Below are 20,060 nucleotides of genomic sequence, written 5' to 3'. Positions count from 1 at the left end.
ACAACCTGAAGACAGATAACAAACTGGAAAGGAGGGGCAGAGTTCTCCTCTCTGCCTTTTCTGGGCTCGGGCATAAAGGTGCACTGATTTCTGGTCCCCCTGTGAGCACGGGGATGGAATCTTGACCAGGTTGTCTTTAGGGAGTATTTTCCCTCCTCTTTGTGTTCTGGTGCTCATCTTTGGTAAATGAAATGATTCCACGTTTCACTAAATGTTTTTAGAAGAATCTTGTGTCCAAGGAAGAGGCCATCCCAAAGTGACTAAGTGGTGCCACCATCCACCTTGCTGCTCAGATGTTCCCAGGAACATTGGTCCTTGCAGAGAATGTCCCTGACCTTCAAGTGAATGGGATGGACTTTCAAGGCTGTGCAGGACACAAGAGAACATCTATTGCAACTCACAAACAAACCAGGGACCAGAGAGGGATGGTGACTCACCCATGGCCACACAGTTAGCAGGGAGCAGAACAGGGAGTTCAAACCAGGTTTGCTGATGTTGGGATCAGGGCTCTTTCCAGAAACCCCTTTGCTTTCCCCTTCTTCCACCTGAAACATGTTTCTGTTTCATGCTGTGAGGTCTTCAACATACTTTCAGTGTTTAAATGAGTGACAATTCATTTATATGAGTAAATAATCTATGCTGTCATGTGAACGAGGATGCCATATTTTCTTTTCCTTTTGAATGGCATTCTTTGTTATTTTTCATTTTTTAAAAAATTCATTTACTTATTTGAGAGAGAGAGAGCGTGTACAAGGGAGCAGAGGGAGAGGCAGAGGGAACAACAGGGAGAGAAATCCTCAAACCAACTCCCTCTGAGCTAGAGCCTAATGCAGGGATCCATCCCAGGACCCCCAAGATCATGACCTGAACTGAAATCAAGAGTTGGGTGCCTAACCAATGGAGCCACCCAGATATCCCTTGTTATTTTTCATTATTCATTACTCATTAGTGTTATTTGTTTGTCTAAATACTGAAAAGCATAAATATTATGGTGTTCCCAGAGATACACCTACCTTTTAAATAATAATAAATATAACATTAATCCAATCCTTATTATGTGCAAGGCACAGTTGTGAGCACCTCACACTTCAGTCCCAAACAATCCCACACTTAATTCCCCGAACAGCCTTATGTACTAAAAAAAATTTTTTTTCCTGTTTTATGGATAAGAAAAATGAGGCACCAAGAGGTCAAACAGCTATTAATGATGGAGAAGAGATTCGATTCCAGAAAATCTGGCTTTAAGGCTTGTGGTCTGGGATTGACTGAATACACAGAAAGTCTTAAAGGGAAGATCAAAGCCTTCTGCCATGCCTTCTCTTATATGAATTTTGTCCCCAAAGTTTAGCAGTTTTTTGAGTCTCTTGCTAGAAAAGAAAAAAAGTATGCCTATACCAACATATTCTATAAATAAGTTTCTATGTGCAATGTAGATAGGTGATAAATAGATCTATGATAGATCTATTTCTATTTTATCATCTTTACCCCATCCCTATCCCCATCCCCATCCCTTATCCCTATCTCCTAACCCATTCACCTATCCTAATTCACCCTAGTCCTATCAACTCTCCTGATTCCCATTTCTATCCCCATCCTTATTTCTACCCCCTATTCCTATCCCCATCTCTTATCCCTGTCTCCTATCCCCTAGTCCTATCCCTATCCCCATCCATAGCCTCTATCCCTATGCTTCTCCCCATCCCTATCTCTTATCCCTATTCTCTATTCCTATCCTCATCCCCTGTGCCCTATCCCTATCTACCTACCCCCTTTTCTCTATCCCTATCCCTATCTCTTATTCCTATCCCCTATACCTATTCCCTAGCCCTAACCCCTAACCTCTAGCCCTTACCCTTATCTATATCTATCTCTAACTCTATCTCTATCTCTATCCCTAACTCCTAGCCCCCTAGCCCTATCTTTCCTCTATCTCTATCTTTATCTCTACCTCTACCCTCTACCTTTACCTCTATCCTTATCTCCTAGCCACTAGCCCCATCTCTATCTCTATCTCTATCTCTATCTCTATCTCTATCTCTATCTCCCTGGACCTGGAGTCTCACCTTTTCAATCCCACAGTCCTTTAGGGACCCTAGTGGGAGTGGGTAGATGGACGGTTTTCACTCACTCCTTAGCAGAATCAGCCAGAGGGCCAGTAGGAATCAGCAGACACTATCCAGGCGCCTGCCTCAGGAGAATTTAGTGAAGTGGGTGGGGCTGATGGAACCAGCATGGGAACGTGAAGCTCTCAGGGGCCAGCAGCAGTAAAAGTTTTCACCACCCAAGACCTGAAGGGACAAGGAGAAGGAACGTGTTCTGGAGCCTCCCTATTTTCATGGAAGAAGGGTCCTCGGACAGGAGCTGTCCCCATGGAGGGCTGTAGCCCAAACTGTGAAAAAGCCACAAGGAGATAAGGATGCAAATATCCTGATTTCTCTCTCAGCTCCCACCCTTCAGTTTCCTGATGGTTCCTCCCATTGGCTAAATCGAACTGGACTCCAGTGGGCAAAGAAGCCCAGAACTAGAAGAAGAAGGAGATAAGCAGAAATTGGGTGGGAGCAGGATGGAGGTTGACAAATAGAGAAATCCGAGATGATAAGGAGGAGGAGGAAATGCAAATGGCCTCTGTAAAGACTTTCAATAAGGGGCAGTGGCTCAGTTGGTAATCCTCCTGCACTTGATCTCAACTCAGATCTCGATCTCAGGGTCCTGAGTTCAAGCCCCGCATTGGGCTTCAGGCTAGGCATGAAGACTACTTTTAAAAAAGGGAGGAAGGACATTTAACCAACCTCTCTGTGGGTATTGTCACCCCATTCCTTGCTGAACCAGATTCCTCCATGCTGAGTTGGAGAGGCTCTGAAAGCAGTGACGAGCCAGTAGGTTGTAATTTTGATGCTCCATTAAAGCCCTCTTCTTCCTTTCTGCCAAAAATCAGTTGCCATTTCTCATCTAACCATTATTTCTCTCATTCTCTTTGAATTTGTGGGTTTCAAGTATTATTCATCTTTAAATTATATATATTATATATATATTTTGAATCTCATATATATAATCTTTGTAAGGTCTCTGGAAGGTGAGGAATAAAATGCATGAGGTCCAACCATTTTGTTTAATTGAAAATCTTAATAGAGGCTTAAGTTTTTAAATAGAAATCCTGCATTTTTCTGAATAAACTTATTTCTATGTATTTTACTATTTAAGCTGATATTTTGAATTAGATATTTTCTTCCATTAATTTTAAGCAAGTTATGGTTGTTAAGATAAGGAAGCCCTTAATTGTTATAATTAACAATTAGTAATTGTTATAATTAACAATTAGTAATTGTTATTAACTTAGTTACCAATCTTTTTATTGAATTCTCTTGTTGTTTATAATTGTATTTTGGCTGGAGTACTCCAGTATATTTCTTTATATCAGGGCAAATAATATTAATGTTGCCTATTTCTTTCCAACACGTATACTTGATACACTATTCTTCCTTAACTTCCTTGGCTAGTACTTATAGGATAATGATAAATAATTCTTCATAGTACCCTCACCTTATTTGTAAAATAGACATATTTGTATTTCTTACCTTTAAACAGGGTAATTTCTTTTCTATATGATTATTATTCCATTCATAACTCATATGCCATCTATTATTACACTAAGTTTTTCCTTTCAAATGATAAAAAAAAGGTAGGGCTTTTGCAAGTCTCATTTTTTTCTTTAATGAAATAATCTTATTTTATGTTATTTTACTTACATTATATTAATAAGTTATGTATTATGTTAGAGTTACCAATTTTAAGCCACTTTTATGTTTTTGAGATAAATATCATTTAATTACAGTACCTTATAATTTAAAATATGCTACTGAGTTATGCTTGTCAATTTTTGTTGATTTTCATATTGATATTTATAAACATGACTGCAGTTTGTTCTGTTATTTTTGGTAGATCTAGATATCATATTAGAACCAAAAACAGTTTGAACACTTTAAATCTTTTTTTTAGGATTTTAGTTATTTAGTTGACAGAGAGTGAGAGAGCACACAGCAGAGGCAGAAGGAGAAGCAGACTCCCCCCTGTGCTGAGAGCCTAATGCGGGGCTTGATCCCAGGACCCTGGAATCATGACCTGAGCCAAAGCCAGACGCTTAACCAACTGAGCCACCCAGGCCCCCCACTTTAAATTTTTACTCTATCTCGGGAGAGTTAAAGTAGGATTAGAATAATCTATTTTTGATAGCTTCAAACTGTCTAAGCTTGGTGCTTTTTAGAGATGTAATTCTTTGAAAGCTTTCTTTTTTATTTTTTAAAATTTCTTCTGGAGTTCTTTAGAGTTTCCATTATTCCAAAACTGATCAGGCTTTCAATTTTATTTCGAAAGTTTTAAGAAATTTTTGGTTTTATGGTCTTTTTTTCTGTATCAACTAGTGCTTCCCTTTCCATATTTTACTTTATTTTTGTAATTCCACATTCTTCCTTCTTTTTCTTAATGTAGCCATTTATTATGCTTTGTTGTTGTCATTTTAGTATGGTTTTATTTTAAATTTGCTGTTTTGTATATAATTTTTTATTTTGTTGATTTTCTAACTCCTTATTTGATTTTCTCTTCACTATTTCCTCCCTTTGTTTTCCTTTAGCTCATTTTAGTCCCTTTTTGACTTAGATGTTTAATTCATTTGATTTTTTATTTCTAATAATTACATGGCACTTAAGACTTCAAGGTTTATTATGAACTAGTTTTAGCTACAATAAATTGTGTGGATTGTTAGATATTTCTGGCTCTTTCATTCAGTGGATATTTCTTTTCAAAACTATGCTATATGCTTAGCCTTTTTTCAGTTGATGATGGTATCCTTTTTGTGGTTTATCAGTTTATTCTTGGTGGCATCCTTAGTATTTTGTGTGGCAAAAAGAAAAGACTTAGTGATCTGTCCTTGAACTTTCCTGTAATCCTCAAGTCCTGGATACGTGCGTCTATCTACCTACCCATCTATCCAAGCTATAATTGGCACATAGCATTATATTAGTTTCAGATGTACAACATAATATTTGATATTTGTACATATTGCAAAACTATCACACAGTAAGTTTAGTTGCCATCCATCATCACACATAGCTACATTTTTTTTCTTGTTGAAAAAAAGTTGAGAACTTTTAAGATCTACTCTCTTAGCAACATTCACATATGGAATACGATACCATTCACAATAATCAACGTGCTATGCATTATATCCCCAGGATTTACTTATTTCACAACTGGAAGATCGATACCTAATTTTTTGACATGACTAGTTTTGACATAGAACCATGTCAAAATGTTTTTTGTTTTGTTTTGTTTTGTTTTGTTCTAAATGTGAGGATGTTGTGATAAGTCCAAAAGAACAAACATTCAGCTTTTAAAAAATACACAAAAACAATGCAATGTGTATGGAAATTTTGAGTCTCAGAGCCAGGTGGTCATACACGTAATGTTCTTTTGATTTTGTAACTGAAAAGACAGATTACTCTGCACCCCATCCCTTCAGTACAAAGTGGATCTAACCCAGTCCTGATTTTGTTCCTATGAAACCCAGGGATTTTTCAAATCAGTTGAAGCTCATTTATGTTTGTGTCCCAGTTTTAGACTAGAGCTCGGAAGCTCTAGCTACATAGATGATGACTCCAGTATTCCAGGGAAATGAGTAGGGACTGAACTGTGTCCCCTACTTATTGACTAAAGTGATCTTCTGGATGTCAGTGGTGCATGTGTCTTTCTCAAACAGAGTGTCAGTCTCACTCCAGCTCCTGGCTACCCTCAGTCTTGGAGGTGTAACTCCATTTCTTACTGGCTCCTAACATGGCACATGCAACATCACCTTTTGATGCAACAATATGTGGTTGCTTCACCATATGACCCCAGGAACAGGTGCACAAGCTGGCTACCCTCCCCTACTCCCTGCCCCCGCTGCCCAGCCAACCTCATGCCAGGCTTAGAGTCATAATAAACTACAGGATTTTCTGGCATACCACTTGGATTCAAGAAAGATGGGTATCTTGCCCTCTCAGAATCCCCACCATCATGGTGTGAAGTCCACCCTCTCTACTTTGCTCTTCCAAAGCTTTTCTTTCCTTTTGCCTTTCAAACTCTTCTCAACACTTTTCAATATTCCACTGTCTTCAATTCTTGCTTGGCTTCTGAGAAGAAGTTGGATGTAATTCTTCTCTTAGTTCCCCTCTAGATAATGATAAAGAAATGATATTGATAATTATAAGAATGATAAAGAATGATAAAGAAAAGATAATGATAAAGAAATCCTCTTTAGGATTTTTTTTCTTTATCTTTGATTTTCTGTAGTTTCAATATATGTCCAGGTGTCTTTTTTTCTTTTCCCCCCGCATTTAACCTACTTGATATTCACTCTGAATCTATGTTGTGGTCTGACATTAATTTGAGGGAAATTTTCAGTTATTATTGTTTCAAATAGTTCTTCTGTTCATTTTTCTTTTTCTTCTCTTTGTAGTATTTTCTTTACTCATATGTTACAACTTCTGTATTCATCCCTGATTGTTTTTCTTTTTTTAGTGTTTGTTCACTTTGCTTTTTGGTTTTCAGGGATTCTATTACTCCTGAATGGTAGAGATTTTTTTGTTTTAAGGGTAGAGATCCTTTACTCAGCTGTGTCCAGTCTATTAATGAGCCCCTCGAAGACATTCTTCATTTCAACAACACTGTTACAGTGTTCTTAGCAACTCTTTGCTTCTTTTTTAGAATTTCCATTTCTCTGCCTACATGGCTGATCTGTTTTTGGGTGCTGTCTACACTATCCAGTGGAGCTCTCAACATAATGATCACAGTTGTTTTAAATTCCCAGTCTGATCATTCCAACATCCCTGCCATGCCTGGTTCTATGTTTATGTTGTTTCTTAATTTTATATTTTGCCTTTTAGTATGCCTTGTAATTTCTTCTGGATAGGCAGACATGATGTACCTGCTAAAAGGTCTTTAGTAAGTTGGTGGTGAGGTGTGGGGGAGTGGAAGTGCCCTATAGTCCCATGATTTTGTCTCAGTCTTTTAGTGAGCCTGGGCCTCTGGGCTGTGAAGTTCACAAGCATTTTTCAGTTTTCTCCTCCCCCTCTTAGGTAGAACAAAATAGTTTCCCCTAGGGCAGGCCTTGTTAAGAAAAGCAGAAAGCTCTGGACTATTTCAAAATGGCTTTTTTTTTCCCTTTTCCTGTCAGAAGTAGGAGGGGATTTTTTTCTCTCAGGTTTACTGCGACAATTTGCTCAAGCTCCTTGAGGGAAATCTCACCATACTGTGTACTCCCCTTCGTGACTGGGTCCCCTGGAGTTCTTAACTCTCAGAGTCATCCACTCTGATCCTTCAGTGATTCATTATGTGCAACTTGAGTTTTCCTACCCCACTTGTCTGCTCTGATAAGCCTTGACTCCTGCATTCACCTTTTTGTCTCTATAATCTTGGGAGTTTGCCCTGTGTCCTCTCTTCTCTCATGAATCCAAGAAGAGGTGAGGATTTTTCAGTCTTGCAGCTTTTTTTCTTAAACCCTCTTTATCTCTATAGTCTGTGTCCTACAGTAGAAGGTTCCAAATCACCATGCAAATCTGCACAACCTAACACAGAATAATGGTGAGCCATTAATCTTAAAAACTAGAGGATGTAGTGTCTGTGCATTGGCTATAAATTATACTTACAGCTATCCCTTGCATTTCTCTAACAGGCAAGGAAGGGAGAATCTGTAAGTACATCATGCAGGTGAAGAAATGCAGCAATGATTAATACTTTGATATATCCTGTAATGCCGAATAATATGTTAAATAAACTCTTCACCAACTTAAAAGTTTTCCTATCCCAAACCCAATTTCTTGGGTTCATGTTAGGGTTAGGGTTGTGTTGTCTTAGAGTTGGGGTTGGTGTAGAGTCAGTGCAGGGATTGGGGTAAAGTTCAGAGATGGGTTGGAATTAGATAGCCCCTAGAAAGCTTCTGATACAGAGTTCTATGATTCCCAGCTTGCCAATCTCAGAAATGGTCTTCAAGCGCCATATATGCTCATTCTCTGAGCATTCACATGAAACTTGACTAGTTTGTGTCTCTCTTGAAATGACAATGGATATCTTCATTTAATTTCAACTAATAAATAAATTTGGCTCACATTATTTTTTCCAGTCTTATTGCGATATAATTGACACCTAACATTGTGTAACTTTAAGGTGCGCAACGTGATGATTTGATATACCCATATATTGTAAAATGGTTTCCATGGTAAAATCTGTTAATAGGGTTAAATCTATCAACTCCTGTAGTTAGTCTTGTGTGTGTGTGGTGATAACTTTTAAGAGCTATTCTTTTAGCAACTTCCAAACATCTAATATAGTATTTTTTTCTAAAGATTTTACGTATTTGTTTACCAGAAAGAGAGAGAGAGAGAAATTGAGCAAACAGGGAGAAGGGCAAAGGGAGAAGCAGGCTCCCCACCCCCTCTAAGCAGGCCAACTCAGGACTCAATCCCAGGATGCTGGGATCAGGACCTGAGCCAAAGGCAGCCGCCCAACCCAATATAAGAAACCTAGGCATTACTAGAGTATTGTTAACTATAGTCATTGTGCTGTGTGTTAGATTTCCAGAGCTTACTTATCTTATAGCTAGAAGTCTGTATCATTTCACCATTCCATCCATTCCCAACCATTTCTTCCCACCCCTCAGCCCTAGGCAACCACCATTCTACTCTCTGTTTCTATGAGCTGTGTTTGGTTTGGTTTGGTTTGGTTTTGGATTCTACATATAAGTGAAATCATACAGTATTTGTCTTTCTCTGTCTGATTAATTTCATTTAGCATAATGCCCTTAAGTTTCATCCAAGTTATTGCAAATGGCAGGATTTCTTTTTTTAATGCCTAAATAATATTCCATTGAATACACACACACACAGAATATTTTCTTTGTTTGTTCATCCATTAGTTCACATTTAGGTCTTGGCTATTTTAACAGTGCTGCAATGAACAGCATGAGGGTACGTCTACATCTTTGAGGTAGTGATTTTATTTCCTTTGGATATATACACAGAGTGCAATTGTTGGATCACATAGTAGTTCAATTTTTAATTTTTTGAGCAACTTCCATATTGTTTCATATAGTGGCTATATCAATTTCCATTCCTACCAAGAGTACACAAAGATTCTCTTTTCTCTGCATCCTCCCCGTATCTTTTGTCTTTTTGGTAATAGCCGTCCTAATGGGTGGGAAGTGATATCTCATTGTGGTTCACGTTTGCACTTCCCTGATGATTAGTGATGTTGAGAACTTTTTCATGTAGTTGTTAGCTATCTGTATGTCTTCTTTGAGGGGAAAAACACATCTATTTAGATCCCTTGTCCATTTTTAATCAGATTATTCTGGGGTTTTTTCACTGCTCAGTTTTATGATTTCCTTATATGTTTTGGTTATTAATTCCTTAGGAGATATTTCCTTTGTAAATATCTTCTCGCATTCTGTAGGTTGCCTTTTCATTTTGTTGATTGTTAATTTTGCTGTGCAGAAGTTTTTAATCTGCACAGCAAAATTAATCTGCACATAATCTCATTTGTTGTTTTTTCTTTTCTTTTTTTTTCTTCTTCTTTTTTTTCCCCTTAATTTTTGCTTTTGTTACCTATGTTCTTGCTGTCATCCCTGTTTGGGTGAGGCTGTAGGCTGTGTTCAGCAATCTGGCAGGGCCATATGCTAGGCTCCACTACTACTTAGGGCTGTAGGCTGGGCTCCAAGACTGCTCAGAATCACTGTTCAGGCTCCCCCTGGTTATGTGGGGCTAGGGGCTATATGCTTAACAGTTGGGCAGGACTGCAAGTTTTCTTTCCTGCTTGGGTGGGCCTTAGGATATGCAGCTGGGCATCTGTGGCCAGGCCTCCCAGGGGGCAGGATTGGAGGCTCTGCTCAGCAGTTGAGCAGGACTAGGAATTTGTTCCTTTGCTCAGGTGGGGTCGCAGAATGAGCTCCACACCAGTATGACCTGTTGTCTGGGAATCCAATTCAGGCAGAATTGCCTGCTGAGCTCCCTGGCTAAATGAAGCCACTGGCTTCGCTCAGTGCTCAGGTGCTGCTGCAAGCAGGAAGGCAATCCACCAAGATCTGAGTACTACTTACTACCAGCCACTTTCCCCTTCTCTGTTCCTATCTGATCCCCAGTGATTTAATCTTGTAAATTCCCCCAGTGATCCTTGTGAGGTGGACTCGAGTGAGACTCCTGGATAGTGCCTGCAACACTGAGGAAGCTGGATGTCCATGTTGGGGTCTTTCTTCCCACTGGAGAAACCATAGGCCAGGGGTCACCCTCAGTACATCACTGTGCTAGCCTGGAGGTGGGGCAAGGGTGGCAGAGTGTAGCCACTCTTCTTACTCTTCGAATGTGGTCCTTTCTCAGCCTGTGGTGCAAGAAATCCTTCACCCTCACCTCTGGTTTTGGGCTTATCCCTATGGTGTCTTGTCTATAGAAAGCTGCTCGTTGGTCTTCCTGTGTGTGGGACTGAGTTGGGAACCACCTATGTTACCATGTTGATGATGTCACTGCTAGCTGTCTATTATTAGTGGAACTTACTCCATTTTCTACTTGCAATGTTCAGAGTGTCCATCATGTTCACTTCAGAGGCCTGGCTATGGCAACCTATTGGTCTGGGATCTTAAACTGTGGGGAGGTTGGGAGAATTGCTCACAGTGAGCTCCTAGTCTCTGCTTCAGGGTGGATCTTTATTTTTTTTTTAATTTTATTCATTTATTAGAGAGAGAGAGCACAAGCAAGGGGAAGGTCAGAAGGAAAAACAGATTCCCCTATTAGTGGGAAGCCAACATGGGGCTCGATCCTAGCACCCTGGGATAATTACCTGAGCCAAAGGCAGACACTTAACCAACTGAACTACCCAGACACCCTAGATTTTATTTTTTAATCATATAATTTCTCAAACCTATAAATCACTTGAGCAATACAGAAATGAATAAGATAAAGGTCCTCATACTTGGCTTTGGAATTAAGATTAAACTAGGAGACTGGGATGGAACAATAGTGAGGTATATCAATCATGTGAATTATCCAGTAATAAGAAGTGGTAATTTCACATTTTGACTAAGCAGACTTAATATGGCATGAAAATGACTGCGCTCAACTAACCCCACCATTGAACAGAAATGCTGTTCTTGGAAACTTGGAAACTTGGCTGTGAAGGTAAGGAGAAAGGGCAGTGGTTAGATGTGTTTGCATAGTCGAGGATGTTTAATTTTTTTGTTGTTGTTCTTAAATAAAGGTGACTCTTGGGATATGTGAAAGCTGAGAAGAGCTGAGAATCCAATACAACTGGGATTAAGTCTGCAGATGGTGAACAAAGCAGAGCCAAACCCTCTCTCACCCTTCTGTTGCACAGGGCTGATGTTCCTGGCTTTCTTGAAGGTTGCCAGATGGAAACCACTCTTGAGCAACCTTCCTTGGTGACTCACTGGCTCATTATCTCACAACCAGCTCATGTATGTATAAACTTTGTCATTTGAGCTGGTGAATTCTCCATCACATTTGGACTCGATGGTCCATTTTATTGGTCCCATAACTGACCACCAAGTGGAGAATTTAACTAAGGACAATTTCCAATGCCTTGTGAATACTCTTTCCATATAAAGGCAAGCATTTTTTCAAGTCTGCTGGTCATAGGAAAGGAGAGTAAAGGCTTTGGCTTCCACGCTCCCTAGAGTTCCTGCAATATGGATCCCTTTAACGAAGCCGGCAGACACATCTACTTGCACTTGGCTCTGGAATGATCAAAGCGACTCAGAGCTGTAATTTTAATATGCCAATTATTTTCTGAAGAAAAACATAAGACTGCTTTATATGCACGAAAATAATTTGTGTCTATGTCTAACATCATAAATGATTTTCAATGAGTTTGAATTTTTATTCTCCAATAAAGCCATGGTACTTAAAATGTAGCAGCTTTGGTGTTGCTACAGACATTTTAGCCCAGATAACTATGAATTATTTGCTGTAAATCATTTTAATGTTGTAGATTATTGTCAGTTCTGTTACTATTGGATCTTGTGAACTGTATAGGACCGGATCATTTTATGATGTGAATTGTTTTATAAGCAGAGGCTGGCCCATTGGCACATGTCAGCTTATGCACAGATTGGCAGTAGAGAGCTTTGTGAAGAAAGAAAGAGCTTTGTGAAGAAAGGCACCCTGGGATGCCTGGGTGGCTCAGTATGTTAGGTGTCCAATTCTTGATTCTGGCTCAAGGTTCTAAAACTAAGGCATGGGTTGTGAGCCCCTCTCAGTGCAGAGTTCACTTCAGACTCTCCCTCTGGCCATACCCCCAGATCACTCTCTCAAATAAATCTTTTTTTAAAAAAGAGAAAGAGACATTCTCTCTTTCCCTCTCCCTCTGCCCTTCCCTCCCCTGTGTGCACATGCGTGCTTTCTCTAAAAACGAGAGAGGGAGAGAGAGAGAGAGAGAGAGAGAAAGAAAATAAAAAGAAAAGATATAAACTTGGTTCAGGCTTTAAAATATATTACTCACTTATTGGTTACTTTTACTATCACATATGTGCTCCCTATTTTTGAAATAAAACAGAATCTCCCTTCTAATTTAAAATTTAAGATTTTATATTCATTTGCAAGAGATACAGAGAGTAGGAGAGACAGAGAGAGAACAAGCAGGGGTGGGGAGAGGGAGAGGGAGAAACAGGATTTCCACTGAGCAGGAAGCCCAAAGTGGGGCTCAATCCCAGGACCCTCCCAGGACTCTGGGTTCATGACCTGAGCAGGGCAGATGTTCAACTGACTGAGCCATCCATCCAGGTGCCCCAGAATCTACCCCTTTATACTAAAAGAATTCTATTTTATTTAAAATACCACTTATAAGTTTTGGGACAAAACTGAATAAAAATTATTCATAAAGCCACCTGCCCTAAAGTGGGAACACTGCTAACATATTTTCCATAGATGTTGATGTTAATGATTGAAAGTAAAAATCTATTGTATTGGAAGAGGATGATGAATTTGGTTAAGAACACACATATAAAATGTAACTGGCAGGTTGAGTTGGGTTTAGGAATGTTTGGAAATGCTTTATGTGTGATGGTACTAGAAAAGGCATGTGTTAGGAAAATGAGACATTGGGAGAAACAGATCAGGAGGAAGAGACTACACAATATTAACATTTTTGAGACAAGAAAAATGTGGGCCCAAAACTCATTTTGGAGTTCAAACAGATGTAGCTGAAGTTGGGGTAATATGAAACCAAGCAGGTACAACTCCTTTTCCTCCAGTTATGGGTTCTCCTAGGACAATGATAATACAGTGAGAAATCCCACATGCATTTGAAGTAAACTGTAATTTGAGGGCAAAGGCCTGTATGATCTAGAAAGTTCTACCTGGGGGAAAACCAGGGAATGTATCTGACAAGGGTTTGTTCTGTAGGAAAAGGAGATCACAAGAGGAATATTTATTGAACAGGGATTTGAGACACAGATTACTATGTGTTTAAGGGTGTGGACCTCAAGGGCACACTCCCTGGGTTTAAATCCTGGTTGGGTAAGAAACCTAGTCTTTTAGTTTCCTTGACAGGAAAATGGGGACAGTAGTAGTTGCAGTGACAATTGTGAAAAATTAAAGAATCTAAAATATTTAGAATGGTGCTTGCTTCACAGTGAAGTAACTCATACATGTTACCTATTATCATCCACCAATGGCTTGCTTGACCATAATCGGTGTGGATAAGCTGGGAGTGTTGGAGTGACCTTACTTCCTGTGGCTGTTGCTTCATGGAACACACTTGAGGATAAAGACAAGACCAAATGGCTTGTCCTGGTAGATTCTGTGAGAAGACTTGGGTGACTTGGGGAGGTTATTTCCGTCTTGGTGACATTTTCTGCCTTAAAAACAAATTTTTTCTTTGCTCTTTTCTCTGACAAAGGATTAAGATAGGTAAATGAGAGCCAACATTTGTACATATTAACATTGGCAGTTGTTCTAACATGCATGTGATTTGACTCTTGGTTTTCCCCCTTAATATTGCAATAAGCATTTTCTAGTTCCATATGTTTTTTCATAATATTAATAATGTTAATGCTTAATATTTTTTCAGATTTTATTTATTTATTTGTCTCAGAGAGAGAGAGAGCACAAACAGGGGGAGCAGCAGGCAGAGGGAGAAGCAGGATCCCCACTGAGCAAGGATCCTGATGTGGAACTTGATCCCAGGACCTTGGGATCATGATCTGAGCCAAAGGCAGATGCTTAACTGACTGAGCCACCCAGGTGTCTCTGTTAATGCTTAATATTATGCTCAACATTAATATCCACATAATATCTATTATATAAGATTGTCTCATGATATACTCAACTATTGTCTACTCTTGAAAATTTTATGGATTCTGATTCTGTGATATTATAAATAGTGTGGCAATCAGGTTCTCTTACTTTTTATTGATCACCTACCTGTTCCAGGTACTATTCAAGGCACTTGAGATAGGAATGAATTTAGCATAAATTTTGGTCTACATCTCTGATTTTTATTAGGAACCCATTATCCAGTTCAGCAATCACCAAGACATTTGTCCATTGATTTTTAAGAAAATTCCATAGTCAGCTTCTGCTGGGTTGGAGAAAGGCACAGCCAGAATTTATGAATGCTAGTCTCACCTCATTCAAGGGCAGAAATTTTATCTCTTGGTTTGTAAGATAATTTCTCTTTGATTACATCTGGTCACTAAATGTTTTCAAACACACACACACACACACACACACACACACACCCTGCACCAGGAAAGGAGAAAATTCCCATCTGACGATCAATTTCAGCCAATCAAGTCCTTAATATGCATTTTTAAAATGATGGTGGTATAATGCCTTGGTCAGGGATATTCAGTACAGTCAAGAATAATGTCCAACACCCTCAGCCAGTCAGAAGAGAAATAACAACCATACACTAGGTATGCTGGTTTTATTGCTAGATGTAGATAGAATCAGTAAGATCAAACAAAAAAATACTTGAAATCTGATGCCATTATGGATCCTCTTGCAAATGAAAAGACTTTTGGTAAATGGTTCTCAGATGAAGCATTTTCAAACAATCCCATTTTTTAAGGCAAATGTTTAAGTTTTAGTGAGTAGATAGAATGGTTGGGGAGAATACAATGTTGCTCTTCAAATGGTTGGAAGCCTATCCCCAAGAATAATTATGGTAACCTACTCTTATTCCTGGGGTCAGAACAGGACAAATAGGTGGATATCAGTAGGTGGTATTCTTCACATCAACCTAAGAACAACAGAAATTAACAACAACCAAAAGAAATTAACATGTTTCTAAAGCTTCCATGGAAGAAACTGAGCTTCTATAAGTGGAAAAAGTTAAGCATAGGCTGAATAAGTACCTTTAGAGGAGGCTGAAGTGGGATTTTTGTAGTACGATGGTTCTTAAGCTCAGTGTGTGTCTGTGTGTGTGCACATGTAATTGTGTATTCATGCCACACTTCAGTAACTGGAATTTGTGGTGTTCCTCAGAAGGCATTAAAAGACTAGGAAAGGCTTTAAACACATGAGTAAATATTACAGTATAATCATCACTTTGGTGTAGGAATACCCCAAAAGCTCTATAAAAAGTATATTCTGTTTCCACATTATTCTCATCACTCCCCTTCTAGAACTGTTTATGGTCACAAAGACCCTCCTCCATACGCACAAGGAAAATTCCAGCATTTTTCAGTGCTTCAGTAAAAACAGGATTTATCTCTAGGGCTGGGTTGATGCTATTCTACACCTATTATCACGTGTCTAAAACCTCATTTATTCAGCCCAGCATTTCCCCAATGGCATTGTCGTAATTATGACCAAAAAAATGAGCAGTACCTGTGACAGCGTCAAGTGTCCCAGTATACCTTAGTGTACCAGTGGTTATGGAGGATACATTTCTGATCATTTCTGAGGGCTTGAAGTCGCTTCTCTGGCTTTGCGTTATGTGTGTTGGAAGAAATTAAATAATAATGAACAAATACCCCGATATTTTATAAAAGGTTCAAATTTTTCTCCTGTGAAGACTGTTTTATATTAAAATCAACAGCAGGAGGACTAGACCTTCTGAAAAGAAAAAAAATTATTTCCTCGAACAGTCCTAGAATGTTAACAGAATACAGAAATCTCAAACACATGTTGTTAAAATAAAATAACAGCAATACATAAACCATTGACACTTACATTAAAGAATGTGATTTACCCTGTTTTGAAGTTTTCAGAAAATAGAGTCACAAAAGAACTCCATTTGCTTTACCCATGCCGCCATCTTGACATATCCGGAAGAAACTGAAGAACCAACATGTTACATTTGAGGCTTTTCATTTGACTAACAACTTTCACTGTTTTCTAATAAGCAAATAATAAATCCCTAGTGTGGAAATTTTTAAAAGTGCAGATAAACCCAAGAAATCATTACTAAGTCACTACTTAGAAATAATCTCAGTTCACATGGTAAATTTTCTCATGTATGATTGTAAATTTCCCTGGGGTTGTAGGAATAGATGAAGTTAGATATAATAGTTATAGTTAGAAAACCAAACTTTTCTGTATGTATTATCACTGTCACTGTGGAAACCAACATCTGACCTACAGGTAACAAGCAAGCACCCTTGATTAGTAGAAAATGTGAGCTGGTGGCATCCTGGAGGGCTGCTGGGTGGAGGGACCTGTAGCCTTTGGAAGCTGACTGTGCCCCAAACAAGGGCCCCAAGAGGAACGTTCTGTGCACACTGATGTCAATGACAGGACAGAAAGCTTTGTATCTGACAAAAAGGCATGGATCTGACAAAAAGGCAGACCTGTCTGACTCACCCACAAACCCCAGGCCTAGGGCTCCACCCCAACCACGTGGGACTGTTAGCCACTATATTATGTCCAAGAAGGTGCTCCTGGAAGTATCTGTTGAATGTATGAGCAATAGAGTGACCAGAATCAAAGTAGCCTTTCCCCAAACTCTTCCTCTTCCATGTGTAAATTGGCCTTAACCAACCTGTAATTGTTATTATGATTATAAGTACAAAAGATTCAGTATAACAAGCTGGGTTTTTTTTTCCCTAAAAACACGTCTCCCAGGCTCCAGCAATGCCCTCAGGACTAGGAACTTTGAGCACAGTGGAATTCTGCATGAAGGTGACTGTTAGAAAATGACTAGCCATGGATGCCCTTCATGCTGGAGAAGTAAATTTAATAATAGTGTGCTCTGGTTTGGGACTATATGCTATAATCCAAATAAAGAAAGAATTTTACAACTGAGTGACAGTGACCTAAATTCATCCTGGAACCCTCGTCTAGAGGGTAAAACTACTAACTAAACTTTTTATAAGACCCCTCCATGAGGTTTTGTTCACTGACAGTTGCAAAATTTCTCTTCTCTTCGTGAATTTTTGCACATCCATCCAATTCAAGAAATATAGAGTCCCTTAAAGCACTTTCCTTTCTTTTTCACTCCAGTCGAAGATGATCTATTGATGAAGGTTTAATAATAAGGCTCATCATTTTACTATGACATTCCCAAGCAAGTGAAAACAACTCTTTTTGGAAATTTGGTTGCTAATTATTCTGTAAACCAGTCTGTTTCTAAGAAACAAATTGAAGAAAAAGACGGTAAGTAATAAATAAGAGTAAGAATAAGAAAATAAGAATAAGAAAAAAACCAATGAGAAAATAAGGATAAGAAAATAAAAATGAGAAGAAAAGTAAAATCAGAATAAGAATAAGCAAAAGCAACCTTTTCGACCTCAGCCGTAGCAACATCTTCCTAGGAACATTGCCAAAGGCAAGAGAAACAAGGGCAAAAATGGACTATTGGGATTTCATCAAGATCAAAAGCTTTTGCACAGCAAAGGAAACAGTTAACAAAACCAAAAGACAACTGACAGAATGGGAGAAGATATTTGCAAACGACATATCAGATAAAGGGCTAGTATCCAAAATCTATAAGGAACTTAGCAAACTCAACACCCAAAGAACAAATAATCCAATCAAGAAATGGGCAGGGGAGCCTGGGTGGCTCAGTGGTTTAGGCCGCTGCCTTCGGCTCAGGTCATGATCTCAGGGTCCTGGGATCGAGTCCCGCATCGGGCTCTCTGCTCGGCAGGGAGCCTGCTTCCCTCTCACTCTCTCTGCCTGCCTCTCTGCCTACTTGTATCTCTCTCTGTCAAATAAATAAATAAAATCTTTAAAAAAAAAAAAAAGAAATGGGCAGAAGACATGAACAGACATTTCTGCAAAGAAGACATCCAGATGGCCAACAGACACATGAAAAAGTGCTCCTCATCACTCGGCATCAGGGAAATACAAATCAAAACCATAGTGAGATACCACTTCACACAAGTCAGAATGGCTAAAATTAGCCAGTCAGGAAATGACAGATTTTGGCAAAGATGCAGAGAAAGGGGAACCCTCCTCCACTGTTGGTGGGAATGCAAGCTGGTGCAACCACTCTGGAAAACAGCATGGAGGTTCCTCAAAGTGTTGAAAATAGAACTACCCTATGACCCAGCAATTGCACTACTGGGTATTTACCCTAAAGATACAAACGTAGTGACCCGAAGGGGCACATGCACCCGAATCTTTATAGCAGCAATGTCTACAATAGCCAAACTATGAAAAGAACCTAGATGTCCATCAACAGATGAATGGATAAAGAAGATGTGGTATATATATACAATGGAATACTATGCAGCCATCAAAAGAAATGAAATCTTGCCATTTGCGACGACGTGGATGGAACTAGAGGGTATCATGCTTAGTGAAATAAGTCAGTCGGAGAAAGACAGCTATCATATGATCTCCCTGATATGAGGATGTGGAGATGCAAGATGGGAGGTCGGGGGGTAGAAGAAGAATAAATGAAACAAGATAGGATTGGGAGGGAGACAAACCATAAGTGACTCTTTTTTTTTTTTTAATGAAGGAATTAGGTGCGTAATTTAGGGGAACGCATTTTTTATTGAAAGAGATCACAAGTAGGCAGAGAGGCAGGCAGAGAGAGAGAGAGGCAGGCCCCCTGCTGAGCAGAGAGCCCGATGCAGGACTCGATCCCAGGACCCTGAGATCATGACCTGAGCTGAAGGCAGCGGCTTAACCCACTGAGCGACCCAGGTGCCCCCATAAGTGACTCTTAATCTCACAAAACAAACTGAGGGCTGCAGGGGGGAGGTGGGGTTGGGAGAGGGGGAGTTGGGTTATGGACATTGGGGAGGGTATGTGCTATGGTGAGTGCTGTGAAGTGTGTAAACCTGGTGATTCACAGACCTGTACACCTGGGGATAAAAATACATTATATGTTTATAAAAAAATAAAAAATAAATTAAAAAAAAGAAAGAATAAGCAAAAACAATAAATAAAAATAAGAAAAAGACTGTCAAATAAAAAAATAAAATCTTTTAAAAAAATAAAAAGAATAAGAAAATAAAAATAAGAATAAAAAATAAGGAGATAAGGAAAAGAAAATAAAAATAAGAAAAATAAGGATAAGAAAGAATAAGAGAAGAATAATAAGAAGAGAAGAATAAGAGAAAATAATAAGTTTTTTAACGTGAGGTACTGGTGAAGAGTAACTTGACTAAAACATACTATGATCAGATATATAAACTCTTGTGGTCAGTTATTAGATAAGACTTGGGAACCACTGGTTCTGGATCAACAATGATGAGTGAGGTACTAACACCCAAAGAGGGCACACTTGCCTAGTCTCATCTGCAACAAAATAAGAAGAGTTTTAGCTCTTCTTTTAACCCTGCCCGAAAGATCAGCCCACTGCCTTGATAGTTCTTTGCAATGCAAGGTCCTCCCAGTCACCTATGCGATTTACAAGTAGGATTGTCCTTATGCGTTTACCAAAGCAGCAAATAAAATTCTACCTCCGACTTCCCCCTATTCCATGATTTTGTGAATCTGGGAGAAAAAAAAAACACTCACTTTTGTCTTCATCTGCGTGCATTTGAGCCCCTGTTGGAGGGGGTGACTCATTTTGTGTTTTAGATAAATCAAGGACGAAGCCGAACTTGGCTTGAAAAAAAGTGTTCA

This window comes from Meles meles, chromosome 16 (assembly GCF_922984935.1).
Source record: "Meles meles chromosome 16, mMelMel3.1 paternal haplotype, whole genome shotgun sequence".
Taxonomy (NCBI): Eukaryota; Metazoa; Chordata; class Mammalia; order Carnivora; family Mustelidae; genus Meles; species Meles meles.
This window is presented reverse-complemented; position numbering follows the sequence as displayed.